Source organism: Anas acuta, chromosome 5 (assembly GCF_963932015.1).
Source record: "Anas acuta chromosome 5, bAnaAcu1.1, whole genome shotgun sequence".
Taxonomy (NCBI): Eukaryota; Metazoa; Chordata; class Aves; order Anseriformes; family Anatidae; genus Anas; species Anas acuta.
Window position 1 is genome coordinate 979546 of NC_088983.1, and position 26836 is coordinate 1006381.

The 26836-nt window shown below is 47.3% G+C and overlaps 1 long non-coding RNA gene across 4 annotated transcripts in view; it reads right to left on the reverse strand.

Annotated features, from left to right (window-relative positions):
• Positions 1-509: 509 nt before the first annotated feature.
• The window catches only part of LOC137856627 (uncharacterized), a 35732-nt gene continuing 9405 nt past the window's right edge, over positions 510-26836 (reverse strand). For 2 of the 4 annotated variants that reach the window (XR_011096653.1, XR_011096654.1), the window contains 3 exons: positions 11560-11684; positions 11037-11249; positions 510-4084 (listed from right to left, as the gene is read on the reverse strand). This is a non-coding gene — a long non-coding RNA (uncharacterized lncRNA). The remainder of the gene's footprint in view (positions 4085-11036; positions 11250-11559; positions 11685-26836) is intronic. The other 2 variants (XR_011096656.1, XR_011096655.1) reach the window with 2 other exon arrangements.

A 26836-nucleotide genomic window follows, 5' to 3' on the forward strand; every position in this document is an offset into this window, starting at 1 on the left:
TCAGAGCCCAGGGACAGAGGAGGATCATGAAAATCTCTCGGTACAAGTCAGTGTGAGTCTTTAAAACGACATCGCCAGCTCGTCAGCCTCCCCCACTGCCCCTCTTCCTATAACTATGGTCTTGCAGTTCCCTGTTAATGCAACATTAATTGTAACTAGGCTGGTTACCAAAGAAACTTCCCTTCCCTTCCCTTCCCTTCCCTTCCCTTCCCTTCCCTTCCCTTCCCTTCCCTTCCCTTCCCTTCCCTTCCCTTCCCTTCCCTTCCCTTCCCTTCCCTTCCCTTCCCTTCCCTTCCCTTCCCTTCCCTTCCCTTCCCTTCCCTAACTTTATTCTCAGCAAATACAAGCTGTTTCACTTTTTGGTCTCTCTGCAGAGATCAGTGCCTGAAGATGAATGCTGAATTCACTGGATATGAGGAATGGAGGAATGGTTCAGCATCATTGACTCGGTGAGAATTTGGTCAGTGACTCCTGTATCAATGCAGATTTCTTTTGTATGCAGCACGTACGTACAGTTTCATTCCAAAAATTGCAAATAATAGCCCTAGTCTTTCAAAGTCAATCTAGTTCAGCGCATCAGTATAAATCCTGTACCAAATCATCTCTCCTGTAGCACAGAATCGATGTTTTCCAAATGGGCTCTTAGCCCCCAGATTTTGCAGATTTTTTACCAGATACTTTTTCCAGGCTGCAGCTCTCAGCCCTGCCATGGAGCACCACTGCTATTCCTATTTCTTCAGTTGCACAAGCCTCCCCATTTATTTCCGTCTGCCTTGCAGCCAGCCCGATGTGTTCTCTTTCCATTCCGTAAGATTCCTCACAGCTTTATGGCAGAGGTTATTTCTGCAGAAGTTATGAGTTATTCTGCAGTGTTCATCTCCCACGGAGGAAGACTCTAGAGGTAGGTCCTGGTGCTATGTAGGCTTTGTTGCTAAAACAGACAAAGTCTGACAAAGAACACCATAAACACTCCACACTTTGACCAGGAAAGAGAATAACAGGTTTGAAAAACAGACTGTTCCGTCGTGACTTAAGGGCTCTGCTCGCTCGCCCCCATCAGACACAGGGGAGGCACTGAGAAGCCCCATCCCTGCCAACGTCAGCTAGGAAAAGCTGTGACACTGCAGGCAAAGCACAACCGGCCTTACCCTTAACTCTTGTAAAGAAAATGCAGAACAACTGCTGCTGCTCTGAGCACCGGGTCTGGTATCAAGAAGTAATTTTGGCAACTCCTCGCTGCAGTCGTGTGGAATTTTTTCTTCTCTTAAAGAAGAACTCCAGCCAAGGTGGTTGCTCTTCTGAATAGTAATGCTACTGCGGAGAAGCTGCTTGCAAACAAATGCTCGAGAAAAGCCACACTGCGGGTGATGAATGGGAAACCGGGCCGTGTGTCACGGCCCACGGAGAGGCCACAGGATACATTTGTTTTCTCCTCCTGCGGGACGCAAAGCAGTGTATCTTCCCTTCCTTGGGTTTGTCATGTTCCTCATCCTCTGATATTGAGCTTGTCAGCTTTGTAATGAAAAGCAAAACCAAGGGGAAAATCCAACAAGTGTTACTTTCAACATGCCTCCTAGAATCAGAAATCAGCCTGAAGACGCCCTTGTCTGGTGGTGTCTCTTAAATCCTGCTGGCTCATGCAAATTGCAGGGACTCTCACCACCCCCTTGTCCTTCTTTGCAGTACAAGTGAAAAGTGAAGGAACAGCTGGAAATTTGTAGAGGCATCAAGACAACATGTTCATACACTTCTCCAGAGAGTCAGCGCTGATCTGAGGACATCGACTCCGTGGTTAAATCACCCCAGCTCACCCACAGAGGTTTCATTCGTACCCTCCTCGTGGCCTCTGCCCAGAGGACACACGCTAACAGCAGACCTCGAGGAGCACCAGAGCTCACCACCACCACAGCAGCCCTTTCAGGAATATGAGATGAGCACGGGATAAACTGACCTGCATAAATCCATCAGGATTAGCAGCCACGTCCTATTACAGTCAGAACTGGTGTGACAAGGAGCAGCAGCTATCACTAAGCAGGGTGCTTAATTGAGAAAGAAACCCAGACACCTCAGACAAGCAGCGGAATGACAGAGACTAAGCTGTGCTGAAAGCAAGACAAGTGCCCCAACGTGTGCTGCATTGCAAGCGGTACCGAGGCGCTGGTCCCCGTTCTGCAGAGCTTTGGACACCCTCCAGCACTCCCAGGGACCAGCCTGCAAGCAGCCACACCAGCGAGCTTCTGTCAGTGTCAGCGCAGTGCCATCTGCTCCCAGGCTGATGTGCTGATGTGCACTGCCCCCTCAATGCCCACCGAGGGGTGCTTGGGTGGCGAGATGCCGCGCGGGAGGCAGCAGTGCTGACGCTGCCCTGCTGCCTTCACCAAGGCTTACACAGCGCGGGATGCTCTTGAAGAGATGCAGAGCTTTGTTCTCAAGGAGATGCTGCAGCTCTGCTCCTGCACCCCCCATTTCTGGAGGCCCTGAAATCCAACCAGTTTGAGATGAAAGCCTCTTCGTGGCTGGCAGTGCCTGGACCACCCGTACCCACTGCCCGTCTGTACCAGTGTCTGCTGAAAGTGGTAATCACAAACTCAGTATGGGCTTTCCTGGTGACTCCTTCCTTGTGGGAGGGAAGCAGCAGGCTGGGCTCTCTGTGCTGGCACACCAAAACCCACAGCAGGCACACGGGAAGGCTGCACACCCGGCACTTGATGGTCCTGCTCCAGCACGCGCGGCTCGGCTCGGGGTGAGCGCACCCCGTGGCTGCCTCCCAGTGCCTGGCTGGAAGCGTCACCCAGCCGGCTGCGGCTGGGCATGCAGAAATTAAAAACCCTTGGGGAGCTACAGGAGAAATGTCCCTATCCCTGACATTAGCACATGTGTGATAACGGGCTGAGGGTAACAATTAGCACATTAATTTGGAGACATTCCAGCTGGGCAAGGAGAGGAGAGCTCTCCCCTGGCAGGGGCTGGAGCAGTTTTTGCTGAGGGCTGAGCCCAGGGAGACAGTGCAGGAGCTGCTGTAACTGCTACCTGAATGACTGCTGCTGGAAATGGCTGCTGATGCTTTATATGGGGAAAAAAAATTGCAAAAGGGTTTCAGATCTCACTGATTTTATGAACCCACAGCTGATATCAGCTACAAATTGCATTTGGTTTCCTGTGTGCAGGGGGAAGATCTGTCGCGTGTTGCAGCTCGTGCTGCAGCACCAAACGTAACATTTCCGTGTCCGTGGCTTTGTATCAAGTATTTCATTTGGGTTTTGGCTTGAATGAGTCTGACATTTTGGAACTATAATAAACCTCTTTCTATCCATATGAATATTTATGCCTTTAAATTAGCCATAATCCAAGGGGAAAAATGCATCTTACAGAAACAAATATAGCACGGGAACAAGCTGAGCGGTGGCGGAGCAGCCCCCTGCTGAGGACCAGGACGTGTGGTTTATTCCTGCACATCACAGTGGGACTGCGGCCAGGCAGTGGTGCAGTTAGTGATGGGGTGCTAGGACCCCCGGGCCAGTTATTGAAGCCATATCCATGAGGTTGAGGGGTACGGGTGGGGTATGGCCCTAACGCTGTGCTCGGGGAGGTCGATGTAGAGATGCACGCACGTCACTGCTCTTCCAGCAGATGATGCATTTTTGTGAATGGTTCCAGGTTGCTGCATGGCCCATATTGCTCTGATTGGCTCCTGCTCCGTTAGCTGCCAGAGCTTTGGTACATTTTCTATTCATTTTAATCAACAGTAACATCCTTCAAAATGATTGAGTCAAATGCTGGAGAGGCCCTGCAGAGTCTCAGTGCAAACATTTCTGTACAGCAATGATTTCTTGCATGCAGTTATTCCCTTTCATTGCTCTTAATCTATTTAATTTCTGCTTTCATAACTTCTTGCTCAGTACACTGAAGGATTTTATGTTGAAGTTAAGACTTTAGAAAAGCATCTGTGCATTACCTTGGTGTTCTTCAGGTTTGCAGGCTTCTGTAATATCTGCACCCAAGATGCTCTTCTCTTGCACAAGGACTGGTTAAGAACTGCGTAAAGACGTCAGGACTCGATTCTGAGCCAGTTGCTTTACAGTCTCTGCAAATGATGCAAAACAACAGCAATTTCAACTTCAGGAGTTTATCATTCAGGAGTTATAACACCTTATTTCCTTCCTTTCTTTCTCTTCCCATCCTCCTTCCTCCCCTCTTTCTTTCTCTTCCTTTCTTTTCTTTCTCTCCTTCCTTTCTTCATGTTTCCTTCCTTCCTTCTTATTTCTTTCCTTCTTTTTCCTTCCTTCCTTCTTTCTTTCCTTCCTTCCGTTTTTATTGTTTCTTCTTTTTTTAACCTTCATTTTCCCAACTCTGTTAACCATTTTTTTTTTTTAAATGACCTGACTAAAGGACTTATGGCTCGGGAGCCATGAACACGAGCTGAGGCAGGGCAGGTGCACCTGGTGCAGGCAGAGCAGACGCCCCCTGCCCCGCATTGGCACTGTCCCCATGCAGCAGCACCAGGCTGGCGGGCTGTGCAGACTGCCATCCCAAGGGCACAGGGGTGTCCTGGCTGTCATTTGGGAAAATCAGCAGGGGAACTGTTGTCAGGAGGAAATGTGATTTTCAAGGCAATGAGCCACTTAATATGATGCAGTATTATCTCCTTAGGAAAATGGAGATTCAGGTAAGTTAAGTCCTTGCTCAAAAGGTCACGCAATAAGTCACTGTAAGAGCAGGATTAAGCGCTGCATTCCCTGCTGGCTCGTGCTTTGCCAGGGGAAGACGTCACCTCAGCAGGAAAAGCTGACTGAAGTGTGTGCATGGCTGTGTCACTGCCATGGGAAATGGAGGGGCCGCGATCTGGAGGCCTGCCTCTGTCCCCAGGCACTCTGCTGCAGGGCCCACTGCCAGCCAGACTGCACAGCGGGGGGAAATCCCTGTCTGCGCTGCGGATGGATGTCTCAGGAGAAAACATGATTGATTCCTCCCTGTTTGTTTTACACCTTCAGATGTTTTGGAAGAAGCCTTATAGAAAACGGATAGACAGAAAGGACTCCCTGGTCATCATATCCAGCCGTGCTTAATTACAGGCAGCAGATACTGAGTCTAAAATTAGACACAGCATCTCCTGCTGCACAAATGCAGCAACTCCCAGAGGAGCTGAAGCCTCCTCGCTGAACCCTCAAAGCTCCCAGCACGTTCCCCATGGAGCCGGGAAGAAAACACCCTGATGGGGCACGGAGGTAAATGTGATGGAGGAAGGCAGAGCATCCCTGGGCATCTCCTACACGCAGAAGACAACTGAAGCCAGCAGGACGTGTGTGAAACCACATTCCCAACAACACTGAATGTGGAACTGCCAGTACCAGAAGCACTAACACAGCCCAATACACTGCGTCCAGCTGATGCCAGTCTTTAATGCTTCGGAGGAAAGGAAAATAGTGTAATAAACAAGAAAAGAAACCAGGCACTAGAAGCTGATGTACGTTGCTGTCTGAAGATGGTCGATGGAAACACTGAGACGTTGCTCTGAACACCAGTGCTCACAGCACATCTCGCAGGATCACTGAAAGCAGCTGGCTGCCAGATGAGATAGAGAGGGACCCTGAGACATAGGGGGCTATCACTGCTACCTAGCAGTTTGAGTTTTCATATTTGCAGCCTGGCCACTGAATTCCCAATGCCCACAGCAGTGCATTGCAAGCCAGGCATCACGCCCTTCTCCTTTGTGTTGCTACAGATTTCACAGAGGATCGTGAAATGTTAGAAAAAGCAGATATGGTCAAGAGCAATGGGGTGAGTGCTGCATTAATGTGAAGCAAAGAAATACAACCACACCTCATCCCCACCTCGGAGGAACTGAGATGCTGTATCACCACGGTGAACACAAAGAGAGGCCAAAGAGAATGACGTGCTCGAAACATCTGGGATGCTGTGAAAATCTGCGTTTTGACAGTCGGGGAGCTGGTGGCTCAGGGCAGAGCTGCTAGGGGACTCGGGCACCCCTCTCGCCAGCAGCTGGATCCCCCTGGGTGCACCCCTACAAGGAGCCCCTGAGAGCGCAGAGGGAGCCAGACCTCCCAGCAAGGGGGGCACCCCGTGTGGGGCACAGGACTGTGGCATCCCGTCCCACAACAGCCCTCATCGGCATCTCACATCACCTTCAAATGGCCTTGCCAGCAGCTTGTCTGGCCGATGCATGTGGTATCATCCTGGTGACACGGACACGTTAACATTTAATGCCAACCTAATTACTGATGAGCCTTTCATATTCATGGGTGCATTTTAAAGACACATGCTGTGTGATGAGACAAGAAAGCGGAAGACGCGATCTGGAGGGAAGCGAAGGGAATGCGTGCGATCAAACACATAAGCAAAAGAAAATAAATATCAAAAGTTGTTATGTCTCTTCTTCCTGTTTTGTAATTCAGGGCTTGAGGTTGGGTTGTTTGATCATTTAAAAAAATGGAAATTTCAAATAAACAGTTCTGGAGACTGAAATGACACGTGCTTTATGCAGAGCCTTACAGGGGGAGGAGATATATTTTAAATGAGGAAATTTGCTTAGAAATCCTTTTGTCTCCTAGAAATGTTACGTTTACATCCTCATGTGCCTTTCTTTTGTTTAACCTGAGATAGCCCTAATTTCAGCTGAAAGCGTAGTGATCCTCCTACATCTGCTGCGCTGCACTCTGAAAGAAGATTACAGTACACTATAGAAAAGCCATTTTTGAAGATACTTTTTTTGCCAGCAACATAAATGAGAAGTAAATATTTATCAGTTTTGCACCCAGCAGATTATGGCTCTTCACAGTATCTTTCTGAACCAAGAACAATTAAATTACAGGCTGGTTTAACCCTACTCAGCCCCATAAGCACAGCTTCCCCCGTTACCTGCAGTGGGGCCTTGCAGCCCAGCACACCTGTGGGTGCTGACCCTGCCCTGCGGCCCCAGCCCACCCGCTGCTGGCAGTGTGGGACTCACACTCGCACACTGTGCTCTTGCCAGGACCCCCTCGCGTCCCAGCACCTTTTGGTGTCCCACCCTGTCCCCTTGCCACCCCTGAGAGCAGGGGCTGGCAGTGGGAGCACTCCTGGCCCCCCTCCGGACATCCCCTCTCTGTCCTGCAAGGTGTGACACTGCAGCTGCACTATCATAAAATGCCCAGCTCCAGTGATTAAAGAAACTTGCCACATGCTCTCCCCAGCACGTCATTCCTTCTGTGCCCGTGGTGGTGGCAGGAGGAGCTTGTCACCCACTGCTCTGCTCAGGTCACTGCCAGGAGCTCACATCGGTGCCTTAGCTGGGCAGTTTCATTCCCACATGCCAACCAGCAGAAAAAGAATTGGAAGGGAAAGGAGGCAACCCTTCAGCTTCTAAACCTTACCAGACATACCCTTTCATTTCAGAATTCTAAACCAAAGAATTGCCAAATTCTAATGATTTTCATGGAGAGAAAGTGACCAAAACTACTTAAGCGTGTGTATCTCAGGAAGCAAAAATAACTACAAACATACATCGTAAAGTCGAGCAAGATGCCTGCAGAGCCATAGAGCTCTCAGTGTGATTTAGAATAAAACATCTCAAGTTAGACTTTAAAACCTCATTCATGCAATAAACAATGAACAAACAAATTAAAAAAAAAAAATCCTAGATCACGTTGTTACATTGTTTAAATCAGTTTTGAAATTCTTAGAAGTGAACAAAAATCTTCTGCTTGGTGCTGTTTTTTCCTTGTTCCTTCCCCTAAGCCAGGCTCAGCTCTCCACTCCTGAGCGTCAGTGGGATTTATGGGTTTATCAGCCATTCTCCCAAGCACTTCTCTTAATGGCCCACGCTGCCAGCAAGGCAGCCCGAGTGACTCCCATTCGTGTCACTTGACAACTGTCATGTCTTACAGCAATTTCAAAGAGACAATGACCGAGTTTCTCAGTATTAGTACTGCGGTTGTGAGGGGCCATCTGCACCTGCAGGGGCTTCGAGTCCTATGCTGTCCTCCAGAGCTTGTCAGCAGCCTCCGGAGAAGGAGCTTGCAGCAAGAGCACTCTGAAACAGGCACTGAAGTAGCTCAATCCATCACTGAGAGTTCATCAGTGCCCCTAAATTTATTGTCATTTTGGAAGTCTTTTAAAAACCAGTGCTAAGCAGAAGGTTTTTTCAGCCTCGCAGAACTCCCGTTAATGGAAAGGAAACGAGCATTACCGCCGTAACTCAGCCTAATCACGGGAATTAAGTGGGCACTTCTTCCTGGATTAGCTTTCGTGGAGGTAGTGCTTGCAGTTCTGTTTCCCCTATAGATCAAAATGTTCTCTCATAGTTGTTTTTATTAAAAAAAAAAATCTTTATTGAAATCTTACTTTCTATTTTTTAGTGAGTAAAATTGCTGCCTCTGCACACTCCATTCTAATAATAAATGTCCTCTCCGGCCGCTTGCCTTTGTTCCCACAGGTTTCAACCAAAGCACTTTAGCCTAAGTGTATGTGGAGTTGCTGTTATTTTAACCAAATAATTAGCATATAAAATGCTTCCTGACCACAAACAACACTGTAAAGACATCTTTCATACAGGACATCACCTCCAGGAGCAAGCAGCAACGAACGCTTACAGAGACAGCTGCTTTGCATGATTTATTAGCCTTCACCACCACAGCCAGCCTCCGCACTCCTGTGCCCTGTGTTGTTGATGGGCAGTTGAGAAGTCTGACATTAATTCACCAGCATGACCAAGAAAATGACACAAGCTAAAAGAAGCCCCTGGCCCCAAAGTGCCTGAGCTCCCCGAATGGCCCCGTCCCGCTCCCAGCGCTGGCCACGGCACCCCCCAGGCTGGAGGAAGGCACCGTGGTGCTGGCATCGCCGCCCTGCACCACTCCCCATGCCCTGTGCCAGCTACAAAATGTAAAACCCCAGCAGTTATCCTAGTACTGCTGAGTATCACCAAAATGAAAACATTTTAAAATGAAAAACATTTAAAGAAACATTTAATTGGACTGGGAACTCGTTATATCACAGAACCACAGAATGCTTTGGGTTGGAAGGAACCTTAAGGAGCATCGAATCCCAACCCCTGCCATGGGGCCCCCCCCCACCAGCTGCTGAAATCAGACTTGACTCCCAAGAACAGGGGAAGGAGCAGCTCCTATTTTTCATCTGCGGTACTTCAGTGGTAAAATAGGAAAGGTTGCCTGTTAGCAGGACACACTGAGGACAACACATACCTTGCAAAATTCTCATGAGAGATAACCCACAGCTCTGCTGTTTGCTGAACAAGGCAGCTCTTCCTCATGCACCTCATCTGTCCTCATTTGCAGAGACACAGGCAAACAGCTGCGGTGTGTCCACGGGAAAGGTGCATTAATTCCCACCAGCTGGTTTCTGCTCACCCTGCTCCGCGGTGACCTCCAGCACAGAGCACTAGTCCCTGGTACATGGGGGGCATACAGCCCCTCATGTCCTGGCAGCAGGAGCAGGAGGGTGCTGCCCTCTGAAAGTTGGGTGAAAGCAAAGGTAATCACCTATCTGTGACAGCACTGACCTGCTGCCAGCTTTCCTCTGAAACTTTGAGTTCTGATGAAAAGTCAAATGAGATAGGCAAATAAAAGGAAAAAAAAATCCCATCTAACAGACTAATTTTTCCCTGAAAATAAATAAATCCTGCAACTTCAGTTCCCTCTGCTGTGTGCATCATTTTATGTTATTTACACTAACATCATTTTGTACCATTCTGTGGCCACTGGTAAGAAGCTATTTGTGAGTAAACTCTTTTCCAATAAGCACTCAGTGCTTTAGGATAAAGAAATCTACAGGTCTTCCCTTCCAGTGGAAAACAGCAGACTGAAATCCATGTATGCTGTGCAGCTCCATGATCATCATCACTAACGTGAATTTTTTCCATACAAGACAGCATTCAAAAATTACTTGTGGATAAACTCTAACATAGCTGCAATTACAAACATTTAATTTGTTTTCTCTTGTAGGAAGCTTTAAAAAGAATACTTTTGGCTGATTCATTAATTTAATTTCACCTTAATTCGTTTAATTTTTAAAGTACTATTTTTGTCCCAGTCTAACACTGCTTTGATATAAGGTTCAGGCTTTCAGATGCACAGGGGACTGTGAATCTCGTGGGCACTGAGCTGCACATAAAACCTCTCCTTGCATGGCTATGGCTTCTGGAACTGCACTAGAAAAAAAAAAGTTAAAGTTATAAACGACAAATTTAAATGTTTTAAAAACATCTGACCACTAAAAAGAGATTGATAACACATTAAAATAGTGGTCTGATTGAGAAGCATCCTGAATTCATGGGGTTAGAAAGTTACTTTTTCAGTTTCACCATATTTTTTTCCAAGCTACCAGGTTTGAAAACCTTTGCTTCTTATGGCACACTCCAAGTATTTCATCTTTCAAAATCAAGAAATGACCCACTGCAACGTCTTTGAGTTATGTTACTGGCAAATATCTGATGTATTCTCAGCAGAAAGACAATTGCAAAGGTCATTTGGGAGCAGTCCTGCATACTTGGGATCTCTTCTCCTGTTGAAGCATGCCCACCAGGACCCGATCCTTCTCAGAACAACCCAGAAAGTTAATACAATGCTGCACCCTCTGTGACACCAAAATACGGAGCAGTGTGCCAAAAAAATAGATGAGTGGCATTTTATTTCTTCCTCCTCTAAACACAGTACCTGAAAAATTGCCAGGGGTGTTTTGCGCCCTGGGACTGGGAGGCTGCTGAGCCTCCTCCGTGCTTCCAGCACTACCAGCTGAGCACTGACACAGGCTTCATTGGTTTGTTCCCCTCTTTGCTTTCTGTAGCAGAAGTAGAGATCACCAAGAGTGAACAGTAACTGAAGATGAAGAATTTGGCCTCTTCCATAAACTCTGGAGAGCAATTACTCATATTTAAGATACAGTCAGCCTTAGGCTAGCACGTGTTGCAGAAGCAAGTCAGCAACAAGCACGCCTCTGGTGCTGCACACGCTGAGCCAGGACCTGCAGCCCACATCCCCGTGCCCTGCACACCTGGGTGGCTCCCAGGGGACAGCACACACCTGAAGCTCCGTGGCTTCCCGTGGGCTGCAGAGGCCTCTTGCTGTCACCAACCCTACAAATCATCCTAACGTGGCCACCACCAGCGCTTCTTCACAGCTGTCACTCTCCCGTTCTGTGCTCCCTGGCTGCAAGTGCTCTGGGAGCCAGGGATGTCAGGCACATTTGACTACAAAGCAAGAGCATTATTCCTTCCTTAGCAAATGCAGATGGCTCTGAAAGAAAAAGTGAGACACAGCAAAAAATTAAACTTGAAAAGGGAGCTCAGAAGTCAGCCTCATCCCCACCCACCACTCTTCCTTTGATCAGTTGGATGAGAAGAGCTGCACCAGGGTCTCTGTCTCCTCCTCTCTGAGTACACCCAGGTTCGCTCTCTGAAAGTCAGAAATTAGGAGGAATGGCTCCTGCTGAAGCCACAGGAGAGTTAAGCTTCTCAGGGTGTTCTGCAGTTTCAGCCTATATTCTCTATAGAGGCACTTACAGAAATTGCAAAGGAAGCATTTCCAAACCACCACACAAACTCACATCTAATTTTAGGTGGGAAATATCATTTTCCAGTATCTGAATTGTTTGATGGTGCAACTGTGAGACCTTCCAGAGGATCCACAGAGCCAGGGAAAAGACATCAAGACAACACTGAAGGAGAAAAACTGAAGGAGGAAAAAAGAAAAAATGTCAGAAATTGCTCCTGAGTCTGGATGCACAGGGAGTGCTCCAGCCCCACAGCACTGCACGCAGAGTGTTAACTGGATGCAATGCCCACAGAAATCCAGCCCCGCTCACCAGCTGCAGCTCAGGGCCAGCCCCTCCTGGGCACACAGAAGCACCGACTGCAGTCCCTGCAGAGGCCCCGCTGTGGTCAGCAGGGATGTGCAGGGGGCAGCACCCGGGTACAAGGGAGATGTGCCTACACCAAGGGAAGTCCCTGGGAGTGCTCACCCTGGAGGGTGGCAGGTGCTTGGTACAAATAAGAGGGGATGGTTTGAGCTTTTTTTTTTTTGGTCATATGTGAAAGGAAATTTTGCCATGTGTTACTAGGAATTGCCTGCTAGTTCCTCTTCTCTTTATACAGAATCCAAATTTGCATAGAAAGGCTTTTTAAACTTGGGTCTATGCATTTGATTTTGCTGCTTTCCTGGAAAACAGAGGGGATAAAGCCCCACATCACCACAAAGCCATGAGCTGTGTGACAGAAGACACCCTGAGCTACAGAAAGCACTCCTTGATCCAGAGTAATGCCAAAACATGGCATGGCAATGTCACATCACCATGGGCTGAGGGCTCAGCACAGGGAAATCGTGACTCGATTACAGCTGGCAAACACAAGCAGGGTAAGGACAGGTCAGTGATGAGCACACAGAGCTGGATGGGCCCAGCATGAGCCAAAGGGGTTGAAGAGTGAACTTTATTGACAGTATTAGAGTGGTAATTAAAAGAACTGCCCAAAGAGAATGGAAATATAAAGATACTTACAAAAGCACGAGCATACATCTAAACCCAGTGTAGACAGTACCCAAAAAACCTCTGCCAGCAAGGTTAGAGGTGATAGCATGAGTTTGTTTTAAGAACTATGCCAAGGATCTTGAAAACTGTATTTATCAATAAGCAGACAAATAGTATGACTGTCAGTAAGGTGAAAAACGGTATTAAACATTTCTCTTTAGGATATGAACAGAGATGCACGTGCCCATGAGTGTGCTTATCCTTCCCTGCAGTTACTGAGGAGCTGGTAGACAGCAGCCATGCAAACAAAGGACTTCCAGGCTATTAGGAAGTACCAAAAATTGGATAGCAGAGAAAGCAGAAAGATGGAAAGAAAACTGACAATCCATTTCATTTAAAAAGTTGTCTAGGAAATGTCATTTCTTGTTGATTTAAGTAAAATTGGTTCAAGTAACAGAAAGGCAAGAAATGTAGCTAAATAATTAGACAGTTAACTCTAGTTTGTGGTAATTACATTAAAAATTATCTTATGATTTCCATAATTGAAGGTTACACATTTTGGTGATACATGAATCAGCACTGGTGTAATATACCTAAAACTTGAGTTGGTTCCATACAGCTTCTCAATGAAGAAAGGAGAAAAATACAAAATCAATACAATGGTCTTTAAACAATTAAATGCAATCTCAGTGATTGGCCTCAGAGTGGAAGGCCCACTGAGCAGCCTCATCTCTGCACGAATCGACAGTTGGCTCTAGGCTGCTGAGCATTTTAATCAGGGGCTTTGAAGAAAACAAAATCACTACTAATCAAATTTGCAGAAGACAACAGAATTAGAGCAGTGGTAACAAAGTAACTTTTATTTCATTAACATGATGAAATGTGGATCTCGTGGTAGTTAAGTAGTATCCCTCCTACCACTTTTAAACATCTGTCCAGGTTCCTAGGAACAAAGACATATTTCAGGCTTGGAGGAAAAAAAAAAAACTTAGTCAATGTTCACCTTGTGACCTTTTGACTTTGTGTTTTAATCATAGTACAAAACAAAGATTACATATCAGTTCATTCACCGGCTTGTAGAAAAGCCTGTCATTAGTGAATGCTTAACAACCTGCCGTATGTTTATAAATAATTCAACTCAGAATTCTGAAATTAATTTCTGAAACAAACTTCAGAAAAGGAAAACCTCTCAATTCCCAGGAGCATGCCCCAGAAGATTATTAACTCCAGGAGTAGTTATAGCTTGGCAGAATCAAATCTTAAAGTTTTCCACTGTCTCAAGCATAAGTAGAAGCTTTGCTTGACTTGCAATTGCTTGATGGCAATTCTCCTCTCATTTCCATATTATCTTCAAACAGGCTGCTAGTCTCACACCAGCCTCAAGGGAAACCCTCACATTGCTCTCATGTCCTGGGTGCCCTGTTTGCACCCCTCCCTATCTTTTACTTGGCATGTCAAACATCTTCCCCAGCTTCATCGTGCATCTATTAGAATATGCTAAATAATCGTCCCCTAGCATTTTACCCATTGCCAAGGGTAGGGTCACCTCCCTGGTGTTGTGGGGAATTTCTGATATGCTGAATCTTGCATTGGTCTTTTCTGCTTCTGTGAGTCACTGCTAAATATCCATGCACTTCCTTGTGCTAGTGGTGTTTGGTGCTTTGCAGCTAACTTCCAGCTCCACAGTACAGAGCACAACATTAACGTGGCACATTTAGTAATATATTTCATTCATTACCAATTCTCCCACTGCCCCTCGTCTTGAGCCGCTGCCCCGTGAGGTCCTGCCAGAAGGATTGCCACCAGAAATCTGTCTGCTGGCAGAAGTCCAGCAGCCTCTGCATGGAGTGAAGCTGTGGCTCTGCTGAGAGCAGGAGCACTGCACTGCTGCCCTGTTGCATCTGCTCTGAACAAGGCTGAAAATAAGAAGTAATTTCTGCAGCTGCCCAAGCCTTTTCCCTGCCTCGATGCAAGCTGGAGCAGCGAGGAGACACGGTCTCTGTGGAGCAGGGTGTCCTCAGGAGGCCCAGCACAGAACACCGTGGCAACTTTTTAAGAGGCAATAAGTTCTCACCCCAAAAAACACCCAAACAACAGAAGAACCGGACTATTTGGTAATGAAGGTCTCCCCGGGGAGGGGGATGGGAAGACTTTATCTACTAACACTTCCATCTAAGGACCAATTTAGAAAAAAAAAAAAAAAAAAGAGCTGCCATACAATTAGCAGGGGCTAGAAGAGACCTTGGGGAAGCATCTTGCACTTCTCCTCACCCTGTTATGACCGCTAAAGATCACCTACACTTAAAACCCAGAAAAAAACTACGCTGTGCTCAGCAGTGCAGCTCCACTGGCCCAGTAAATACTCCCCACGTCTGAAAACAACCGGCAGGTACATTGCATTAGGAGAGGTAAGCTGGAATTCAGGAGCACATCTGTAATGCACGGTGTCACTCTCAGCAGAGGAGGTGCTGGTGGAGGGGGGGTCTCCCAGCAGTGGTTCTGATGCTTGGCCTGATGGCTGTGACACTGAATGTCCTCACACAGCTCCTAATGGCACACAACATCCCTGCAGAGGGAACAGCACAGAAAAGCCTGAGACGAGGCACAGGGCCCCATCCAGCAGCAGCTGAGGGAGAGGAGCTGCAGGTTCACACAGGGCGTGCAGCCTCAAGGACAACATGGGCAGTGTCTGCAGCAGGCTGTCCCATACCACAGCACCCCTGCAGAAGCTGAGCAGCGTTTAACAGCAATGTCGGCACCTGGGAGCTCCTCCAGCCCGGCCCGTGCCAGCCCTGGCCCTGCCACCTGCACGGGTGAGGCTGCCCCAGGCCAGGCCGCAGCCAGCACCCGCACCCCTCTCCTTGAGGCAGGCCAACGACACCGGGTTTGGGGTTGGGGCAACAGTGCTCCCTCTTCTGTGGCAGAAAAGAGGGCCAGACCAGGTCCCCAGCCTCTCCTGGAGAGGAACCTCACACCAGAAAAATGCACGTCGTGTTTAAAAGGCAAACAGCATTCTGGAAAAGCAGCCACAGCCACGCGTCTCGGGGAAGCTGGCATTAAAGCCCTCATGCTGTTAATCCAAACGCCATTCTGAGGGAAACATTACCATTTTGCAAACTTTGCTGCCAACAGAGAGCTAAAATAATGAGTAGTGTTTACTTATATCCAGGGCATGAATTATGGAGTCCTTGAGGGTCACTTTTTCTTTTCATAAAGCCAAAGCTTTGCAGCTCTCACATGCTTACCCTGGCAAGTGTAAGGAAAGGGACAGGTCAGGAGCTCCCACAGTCCACCAAGGGGCTGGCTGGATGATTTGTGATGCTCTTAATATGTTTTTAATTCCTCATTGCAACTTTTTAGCAATATATTTTAAAGCAGAAAACACTCGCAGCAACCAAGCCAGACGTTTGAATTGAACAACAGGCGTTTAGAGGGAAGCTAACAGCACTTTTAAGCCCTAAAAGCAAAAAATCACAATCTCGTATTCATCTAAATGTCACTTCCCAAGCAGTTACACACAGAGGTTGCTCAGACTCGGCAGCTTGCTTCTGGCAGCCACAAACAACATGCCGGGCCAGCAGCAATCAGACAAGCAGCCCGCAGCCCCATGCACAGCCCTGCAGGCTGGGCTCTCTGGGCAGCCCCCGCAGGGCAGGGCCACCCAGGGTCCCCCCAGCCATGCCCACCTGGCCCAGAAGAGCCACCAGGGCCACTTCCCAGAGGGACAGCAGAAGGCAGGGTGGCACTCGCAGGAGGGCAGCTCGCTGGCTGGGAGAGCCGAGGATGCTCTCAGGTCCCAGAGCTGCAGTCAGCCTGCCCCAGCACTCAGGAGCTGTGCAGAGCTGCCAAAATCCTCCCAAGGACAAAAAGCAAGAAGGACTATCTGGACAAACAAGTACATCAGCAACCTCCACTTCCAATAAAAGATATTTCACTAAATATCACAGGGAAAAAATCTATAGCTAATCTCAGTTTTGATGAAGGGTTAAAGAATATCTCCACCAGGACATAGGAAACTCAAAGCTTTGGGGTCCAGAGCACACTGAGGAGCCTTCAGGCATTCCCTGCACCTGCTGAGGGCTGCAGCATTCCCCAAGGGACAGCCAAGTCCCGTGGCCTGGACTACCTCCCGTAACAAACCAATAAACTTCTGGATCTTTCTACAAGCTAACACTTACTGGTTGGTATTGTTATCATGCTGTTCACAGTATTACAAATAAAATCAAAACACAATTTGTTCTGATTTAACTCAGTTACTATAAATAACTGTCCCAGGCAGCCAGCTGCCATTTCTGGAAGTGAGAAGTCTTGGTGGATTTATTTGTTAGGTGTGGAAGCCACGCAAGCCTTGGAAATTTCCTGCACAAAAAGACAAGCGGTGTCCGGGCACCATTCCCACTGCGAGAGAGTAAAAGCCAGGATGAGCAAGTGTTTGCTGCTGGGGCACAGACGTGGTTGGGAGTGCAAAGGAAGCGCCCATCCGTGTAACACGTGGGCAGCCCCTAAAACACACGCACTGGGGAGCTGGGAACTCTGCCAGAGCAGAGCATTGCACAGCCAGAGCTGGGGGATATCTGGATCACTTTGAAGGGAAATTAATCTAGTTAATAGATGGCAGAGCCATCACCTAAGAGGGGCAGGTGAGTTAATACCTTGTAGGAGACACAGAGATAAGAAATTTTATTGCCACAGAGCCAATGAAGATCACTTTGCAGGACCAAGGCTACAGGATTGCACGAGTAGGGCAAGAGACAGCAGCACAGCAAAATCCCAGGGTAAACAAAAAAGTAATCATCATGAGAAGGGTAATATACAGGGATGAGAAAGACTTTGGGGTCTCCACCCTCAGAGATCCTGCACTGGAGCGGCCCTGGTCCAGCTCCACAGCTGGCTCTGCTTCAGCAGGCAGCTGGGCCAAGGCCCTCCAGAGCTCCTCTCCGGCCCATGATGTGCAGCCCTGAGCTCCAGGCCCCCATCAGAGACAAACCTGCCCTTGCAAATGGAAATGAGGCATTTTCCTCAGTTTTGTACAAATGAACTTTTAAAGCAGCAAAATATTGTAGCAGGAAACCACCCCACAGAAAGGCTCTTCAGCCAGCTCTGCTCAGTGCAGTCAGGCACCCTGGAAACGAGGAAGGTGGCAGGGAAGGAGACCCTTGCCTGCGTGATGAATGTGATCACATCGTTACCCTCCCAAGAAAATCCATCACTGTCAGTTTTCTCTTTTATGTTATCACAGTAAAAACTAATGCTCATCCATGGGAGGGCACCTGCAAGGCAATGAGCAAGGTGTGCACGGCAGTGCCTCACCCTACAAGTGGAGTGAGGAGCAGCAAAAGCCACCGCTGGCTGAGCACCCACAGGAGGCAGCACTGGTTGGAGCCCCCAAGGAGCACAACATGCAGCACGTGAGTGGGACCCTGGGCACAGTACATGGGGGGCACAGCACACACACGGCACATGAGCAGGACCCCGGGAAGCAGCAGAGGGCTGTGCTGTGCCCCTGGGTGCAGCGGGAATTCACAGAGAACAGCAGCGCATGTTTCTTGGTACATTCTCGCTCCTGATTCAGGCATTTTGGGTAAGAACGCTGTGTTTGAAGTCATTAAAGGCATGGAAAAGAAAACCTGGAAGTTTGACAAAGGTTCAACATATTACTTTGAAAAAAATAGTGAAATGCATGTCTTGAGCCGTGAGCTGAGAAGACTGTACAGGGGAAGGACCATAGGTACACGACTATTATCCTCTTCCTTCAGCCCCATTACCAGCCACCCCTGAAATGGGATATTGTGGCAGCCAGATCTTACCCAGCTCTTTAAATCTAACCCCTCATTTAAATAGACTGGAAGTCTTCTGTTTTGTCTATCCAGCGATGTCAAGATTATGTACCAATCCTGGCACTGGCAGAAGGATTTCCCTGTTCTCAAATAAGCACTGTGAGCAATAGCAAGATGGTGAAGGTGCTTAATCTGTAAACAGCCGTGACCTATAGGCTTTTACCTCAAAGGCAGCGGCTGCTGCCTCTTTGTGCTGTTCCACTCAGTTTAAGCACACTGTTCATTAGTGGCTTCCCTTGCTTCATTCATGATTAGTCTGTAAATAACCCAGAGCTGTATTCCCAGGACTTGCTGAATGTTTTCTTGATCTATTGTTGAATGCATGAGGCTAAATTAGCCATATTCCAGCACTTTTCTCTAATGCTTTGAATGTCCAGAGAAGTTGGTGTCTTTTTAATCAAACACTCTGAGGAGCTGCAGATTGCAAGGAGGAATTAATGCTGATTTGCACACTGCGTCCTCACCAGCATTGGGAGAAACCAGCCTGTTTAATATTGTTAAAAATGAGCATAAAAGGAAATAGAAAATACTTGCTTTTTTCCTGTACTTTGTTGCTTAGAAACCACTGTAGATGATTTTGTTGTTGTTTGTTTTTAATAAAGAAATGCTTTTCCACCATTGCTTCTAGCGAACAATCAAGAGTATAAATAGGGGTGGCTATATATTCCTGAACCCCGTGGTTGGTGGGGTTGATGTTTAAGGAATTAAGAATTTCCCATTGGCATGAACGGATAATGACTCAGGATCAAGATGTCAAGTGTTTTAGTACCATTGCTTTTAGTTTTCTTAGTCTGCTATAAAAAACACAACATCTTTTTTATTTAGCCCATTTACAAAAAGAAAATCTTCATAAAGTTTTGATCTTTAGCCCTTCTAAAAAAAAGCAAGATACAGAATGTGTTTTTAGTAATAGCAACATCGTTTATCCCCGACCTGCACATTTTATGCCATGGCTGCTTACTTTCCCAGCCCAAACATCTCTATAGAAACTAAAAAATAATTTGGTTTACTGTTACTCGGGTATTCTTGGTTCATATCTACTCTTTGCCATTTTTAATGTGACTAATTTTAAGGGGGTTAGTCCTGGCTATCTAACTGACAGGAGTGAAGATAGAAGTGAAAACAGATGGAGCTCCAAGGCTTACCTTCAGAGATGGGACAAGGACAGGACACAGACCACTGCTCATTGCTGCCACCCCGCTCATCTCTACTGGAAGGGTAAGCTTGAAGGAACAGCAGGGCTGAAAAACTGCTTGAAGGTGGAAATACAACACTGCATTTAGGACTGAATTGTACCTTGATCCTAAGGTATTAAAACCATCTTTTTAAATAAATAAAAGCTTCACAACATTGTTAGACAGGTAAGTATTATATCCATTTCATGTGTGGGCAAATGGAGAAAAAAGCATATAGGAACTTTCCAAAGCCACAAAAATGGAAAGAAAAATCCCCCCCCAAACCACCTGGATGGTGACCCACTAATAACAGCCTATTTTTCAAGCTACAGCCTCTAGCAGTGATTGAAGACAAGCAATACAAAACGCTCAATAAGCACATGCCAGCAGAAGGGAATGGATTTCCAGCAACAAGAAGTTACACGTGCAGGCAGTTACCAGAGGTGGGATGGGATGCCAGCCCCACAGCTGCTCAGGGCACCCCTGTGCCCCCCACCATGCACCCAGCCCTGGGCACTGCAAGGCCCCCTGCAAGGTCTGTGCCTCGCAGGTAGTGCGCACAGATTAGTTTCCTAATTAAGTTATCAGCCTTAGCTGATCAGCAATCAGCAGTGTTCCTGTTAAGTATAAACTGCATCATTTGTAAATGCTACAGGACCCAAACGTGATGTCTACAAGTGCCCTCTCCCTACAGCCACATCTGCAAGTCCAAAAACCATCCTCACTGACTTTTGGTGCTGTTTCAACATGCACAAAATGAAAGAAAAACTGAAAAATGAGCAACTGTTGCACTATTATAATTGTGTGGCCATTATAACATATAATGAATGGAAAGCAATGCTGAGATTTTCCTGAGCAGTTGCCAGAGCTGGCTAAGTAAGCCCCAGGAGGGAAGGACAGGACATTCCCGTCTGCAATTCCAAATTAAGAAGCAAATTCCACTGGAATACACAAGGACTAAGAAATTACAAAAAGCTGCTCAAGATTGCTTTGCTGAGAATATTTGTGTAACGTTCTCATTTACAATAGGATAAACGGTTGCATTGTATCTTGAGATTACCTCTATCCAGAAAATGAAAGCATCCATTTTCACTTTGGGTGCAAAGTTATATAGAGATTTGTTTTTTATTAGCAGTTGACCAAATCTCAAGACACCTTACATCTGAGCAGCTAGTAGACATTAATATCACGTAGGAATGGGGCGGGGGCAGCATTCACAAGAGCACCACCACCAAACCACTGCCTCGGGAAGCAGTCACCCACGACGTCCCTGTGTTTTATCACCACGCTGCAGGCGACAAACCTGTCCAGAGTTTCAGTTCTCCATACTTAACCTGCTGCTTGTGAGCATGGTGAAGAATAAGTCAGTCAAGCACCTGTCACCACAGACCATCAAACACGTCAGTAGTGCAGTATTGCTTTGGCTGCAGTGTGCCCAGGGGACACAGGACCAGTGCTGACCGCAGGATGCTGGTGGCAGGGAGGGCCCAGGGCACCCACACGGTGGCTGGGGCCGTGCCTCCTCCTGCACCCACGCAGGGCTCAGCTCCTCCTGCCCCAGGGGGCTCCTGCGCACAGGTCCAGCTGCTGGTGGTATTCAATTCCTCTTGTATAAGGAGAGTTGGCACAAAACCGGCACTAGAGAAAGACAGGAATGAAGTCTGGAGAAGCAGCACAGCACACCTCCCAGAGCTCCTCTGCCAGCTGCACATCGGATGGGCTTCACTGAGCCTGAGATCAACACAATAGTCATGGATATCAGGATCCGTGCCACACTGGAACCCACAGCTTCAGTGGAGCACAGACCTGTGCCCATATCCAGCCTCAACAAGTGTCCCTGCATGGATACAAGTGAAACCGAATCAAAACAGTGTTTTTCCACAGGCTAATCATTCAAAATGGTTTAAAGCTTTCTCTGGATGTTTGTTATAAATAAACACCTTACTTTTTCTCTGCATGGGTCAAAGTGACTTTTCAGCAGCCACTTATTCTTTCCCAACTTTTCTCCTCCTAGAAGCCCAGGGCTGTTGTGCTTCAGAATAAATGTCATTATAACTATCAGCTTTACAACAGAAAGCCATGAGCCATGAATTTTTAATGCTGTCTGGGACTCAGAGAGAAAGCGTTCTCTCCCTGGGGAGGGGAGGGAGCACCGAAACCCCACGTTTTGGAAGAAGCCAAGAGGAGGGTGACATTTCTGCTCTCAGCAGTCTGATACAATAAACAGCTGCCTGGGAGAGCACTGACCACAGCTCAGGTGTGACACAGCTGCTCTTACAGGAGAGCCAGCCTTTATTTACCAGGATGAGACGAGTCTGTTTAAGCATTGAGACCATCTGCAAGGCTTTATTTCCCTCTCCCCGTTTCTGGGGGAAACCAGGGCACTTCATTACCCTCAAAGCTTTATCAGCTTTGGAGAACAGCATCAAGAAGGCAGCCTTGCAGCTTGGAAGACTTGCAGAGCAAGATAAGGCAAAGGATGCTGTAAAAAGGCATGGGGCAGCACATGAGGAATTGATAGTTCCTCCATCAGCGCCTGCACACAGCCACCATAAAATACCCCCAGCTATTACAGGTGGCCATAATAGCTTTCACCAACAGTTTGTGCATGAGACTGTGCCTACCTAAATCAGCCAGCTTTAAAAAAACAGGTTACAGTTATTGATTCAGACCATGGTGGGGCCGTATGTAGGTCGCCTGTATTTAAAAGGTTCCTGGGCTCTGTTGAGGGTGCCAAAACGCAGCCTCCTGATTGATGGAGGAACGCACACCGCACTGCAGCACCGGCTAACAAGCCCGAGATTCACTTCTCAGCTAACGAGATCAGAAAGAGACAGGTCTTTTTTTCCCCTGTCCCAGAGAATTAGCATCACCGCGGGATGCTGCAGCTCTGCTCACAGAAGGGGGGGAAGCCGCAGGACCTGCGGCCACAGCACCCCGGGGCAGGGGGAAGGTGCTCAGCAGCCAGGCAGAAAAAGGCATTTCACCCCCAGCCTCGGTCTCTCCCTCCCTCTCTGAACACAACTGGGAAGAAGAGACCAAATTAAAGCTCCCGCTGTGCCACCAACACAACAAATATCGCTGTCAGAACGCTTTGTTTTGTTAAACCCGGGTTGTTCTGCGTGCAGCTGAACTCCTGTAAATCTTCATAAGACAAGAAGCATTCCGACTTTCTTCCCTCTGAAAAAAAGTGTATGCAAGAGACCTTGAATCACTGACTTTACACAGTAGCAGTAAACTATTACAGCAAAAGTTTGCAGAACTTCTCTGGTCCATCGCAGTAGCAAAGTTCTATCTCCTGCAGCACTCCCAGGCCTGCTCCCATCCCCTCTCAGAGGGCAGTAACAGCCATGCCACGCACACCTCACACCTTGTGCTATGGCCTCCTTTGTGCTCCAGAAACACGGAACGCAAGAAATTGGGCACTTATTAAATTAGCACGGAAGTGCTCTTTGTGGGAGCAGAGGGATTCTGATCTGTCAGCAGAAACACTGACAGAACAGAGCTGTTGGAATTACCCGTGCTGCACAGTGACTGTTCTGCATTAATTCACCTATTGAAATTTTTACAGCAAGATAATTAAGGAGAATTATCATGACAAGATAATTATGAGAAAAAGCATGGTGTGTACAGTCAGAGGAGCCCCAGGCCACACATCAGCTGAGCTGTAGCTTGACCTGTGCTATAGCATGTGCTCTGTGTTGTAGTCCACACAGCAGCATCTGGGGAATTTAAGAGTTACAGAAAAATTCCGTATCTCGGGGAGAAAGTGCACCTCCAGTAAATAAAGTAACATTACAGACGTTTCTGCATCACTGCTGCATTATTTATAGCTGCTCTAACAAGCTGCTGTAGACGTATTTCTAAGTAGCTCTTACTAAGAGGGACTTTTCTAAGAGGGATATTTTCTAAGAGGGATATATATCAAATGTGCATGGAAATATTTTTTGTTGTTACTTTTGTACCATTATTTGAAGGACGAAGCCACCTGAAGGCAGGAGATCCACTGCCAGGCCCTGATTTTCAGCAGCACCCATGTGGATGAGGCTCCCTGGCTGTGAGCAGCCCTGCACCATAACCAGCCCGGGGGTATAGCAAACACCTCCACAAGCACTTCTGCTCCTAAGTAACTTAATCGCTTTTTAATTCTGGTTTCCACTAATTTGCATGGACATGTTAGCTCTGCTCCTCTTGAGCAGAAAATCTGTCTACATGCCAATGGCTCAGCTCAGATTTGGATGCTAAATCCTCAGACACCACAGCCCGATTTCAAAGATGTCAGCAAGGATATAGCGATGTATTATTTATACCCTGAATAAGGCTCTGACATCTCTCCCTGGGGAGGGACGGAGGGTGCCCAGGACCTGCTGCACATCACCACCTTGGGACGAGGCAGTGGCACCCATTCTAGCCCAGAGCCTGGGAAGCAGCTCCAGGTGCTGCCATTTATAGCTCCCACCAGCCAAACTAACAGAAACCTAACCTGGTTCTTTGCAGACAGACATTTAATGGCCAGCTGAGGTTAAGAGGCAGGAGACTTGAAGCAGCATACCCTAAGAAGGGCTGACAAAAACAGAGAAATGGGTTTTGCTGTTGTGCCTGCAGAGCAGGAGGAACACGGAGCAGCAAAGCCACGCAGGGCAGGGCAGCATCGCTCGGGGTGCACGGGTACCAGTGACAGCAAGGACGGCATCTCTGCTTCAGGTGGAACACATGAGCGTGGCACTTTCTCAATTTGTCTTCGCTCCTTTCATTCCCTTTCCTCTCTATCACTCAAGGAAATCCAAGTTATGGAGCTGCTGCAGCACAGCTGTTTGCTGTGACTTTGATGCTTTTCAGCAGCAGACCAGTACTGAAGCTTCTTCCTCCATTTGTGGTGAAACCGGTGAAGACATATCCTGATTGAGAAGGTAATAGGAACTACATCCCCCCCCCACACACACACAAATATATTTGTCTTGTTCAGTCCTCAAGGAAATAGGATCAGATTTAATAACCAGCTTATCAGGGAGCTGTTCATCTCTTCTTGAAATAGGAAACCATTTTAATACCATCTAAGACTATCAAATAAGGGTTTTCCCTGTAAAGGCCTGTTTCAGCTAAAAGGGAAATGATGAATGAACCTTAAAATGAAGCCATCACTTAATGCTGTATGTGCTTTAACAGTTTTTCTCCCTGCTATCTGTAGTACAGGCCTTCAAGGTAAAGTTTTCAGAAGCAAGAGGCAGACAGATGAGCACCTTGGAGGCCCCAACACACACACGGATTTGGTGCACAAACCCAAATTCCTCCTGTGCCAACCACTGCCCATACAGAGCATCCCTGGGAAGAAGCTGAGCTCCCCAAGAAGGTTCTCATTTAGTTGCACGAAGCATTTCCAATTCAGATGGCACTGTACACATTTCCATAGCATCATCATTCAGCCACTTCATCGGGGCTACTTCAGTGGGAGCTTCCTTGGGATTGCAGTTAGATGGCTGAGTCCTGGCCGTGCTGCAGAGACAAAGCTGTGTCCATAAGGTCAGCTGTAATAGCTTTATTTTCAGCCATTAGCTACCAGTGCAAGCTGCATATTGAATAGAGAAAGCCCAATTTTGTCTGCGTGCCTGACAAATGCTGCTGCTATACCTAGAGAGAAGCAGAAGTGATCAGAGCAGCCGCTGCCTGCGGGCATGACGCACTTCAGAGGGCTGAGCAGCACCGAAATAAAAACACAAAACTGCATTATCAGGGCAGACCTGACATTATGCAGAGACAGATTTTGTTCCCAAAACCGATTTAGCTTGAATTCTTGCCCTGCTAAATACCAACATTCATCAGGTTGGGTTATTTGCCAGTGCATAATAATTCCATATAAAGACTATTAGGAAGGCTGCAGCAAACAGATTAGCACAGAGAGTGAACCCATGTTTTGAACAGCAAGACGAAGCATCACTGGCAGGACTCCCACTTCTCCCCATTTTTTGCCTTGCCAGAAGCAAGCAGACAGGAAAAATGGAAGGGAAACAGCAGCTGTTAGGGTCCATGGGCTCTCTTTGCTGTGCAGGTTATTATAAATATTACATTAGAAACATTAGCGAGACCACACATTACAGCAGCTGGCCCAGAACGTTTAAGCCCCAGGCACGAAACAGAGACTCAGCAGAGGAGGCTGGTGTGGGAGCCAGCCCCGTGCTGCAAGCCGAGGAGACAAAAACCAAAAAACAACCACTTGTTTTGGCAGATTCAGAGCCAAAAGGCTCAGCACCTGTCCGCTGCAGAGGCGAGACATTAGGAGTGACTCAGGAAATAACCTGAGATGAAGGCTTCTTCATCTCGCTTCCTAGTGGGGTGGCAGGGAGCAGTGGGGAGCAGGGGCACACGCAGCTCACCCCGAGCAGCACTCAGTGTCCTGCAGAGCACCCTGCGCCCTCCCCGGGGGCAAAGACCAGCACTGGAGGGGCACCAGGGCGAGGGCACCCAAGGGTCTGACTGCGGGGTAGTGCCTGGGTGTCAGCTCCAGTCCCTGCAGGGTGGGTCACATCAGAGCAGCAGCGGGGCTCCCACAGCACAGCGCTGGGTGCTGAGGCTGAGCTGCCACATGGGGCCCCATGCATGAGCTGGCTACAAAAATCTGTGCAAAAAGCTGATTTCTGCAGTCATTTCCATTTTTAGTTTTGTTTCACTTTTCTCACCCATCCGTTTGTAGAATGACAGAGGTCACAGTGGTCTCACTAAAAGGTCTTTTACTATTTTAGCCATTACTGTTCAATGCTGTAATTTCCTCAATACTGTAATTGGTGAAGTAACCATTCCTTCAGAAAATGTGTGAAGCTTTTGCAGTCAATAGATTAATAAATGCATAAATCTGTAAAAATTGAGGCCAACTGACACTGAAATTTGTCAGACGTGAATCTGTAGGGGAAGGGTTGTTTTTTTGTTGTTAAATTACTCTGTCTACAGAACAGCACAGTTGCCTCTAACACTCATTGCTCTTCCTAAAAAAAATTACTAAGCACAGAGCAGAATACATACAATGAAGCAGATAAGCTAAAGAACCAGAAGGGGAAAAAAAAAAAAAAATCAAATTCAAGAATGATGGAATGCCTTTACTTTAACATCCACAAGGAAAAGAAAGCAATCACTCCAGGGGAGCTAAAACACGAGCAAGTTTCCATCCAGACTGGGTATACATAGCTAACTTACAAAGCCAGGGGAAAATGGGATTTTTCTAATGGTACCACTGACAGATGCTTATAGTGCTTACAGAAGAGACAGTGGGAGCTGCCACAATTTAAGAAATGAAGGATAATGAATGCAAGCAGCAAAGACTCCTTATGCAGTTTTACATTCTGCTTTTTAGAAGGA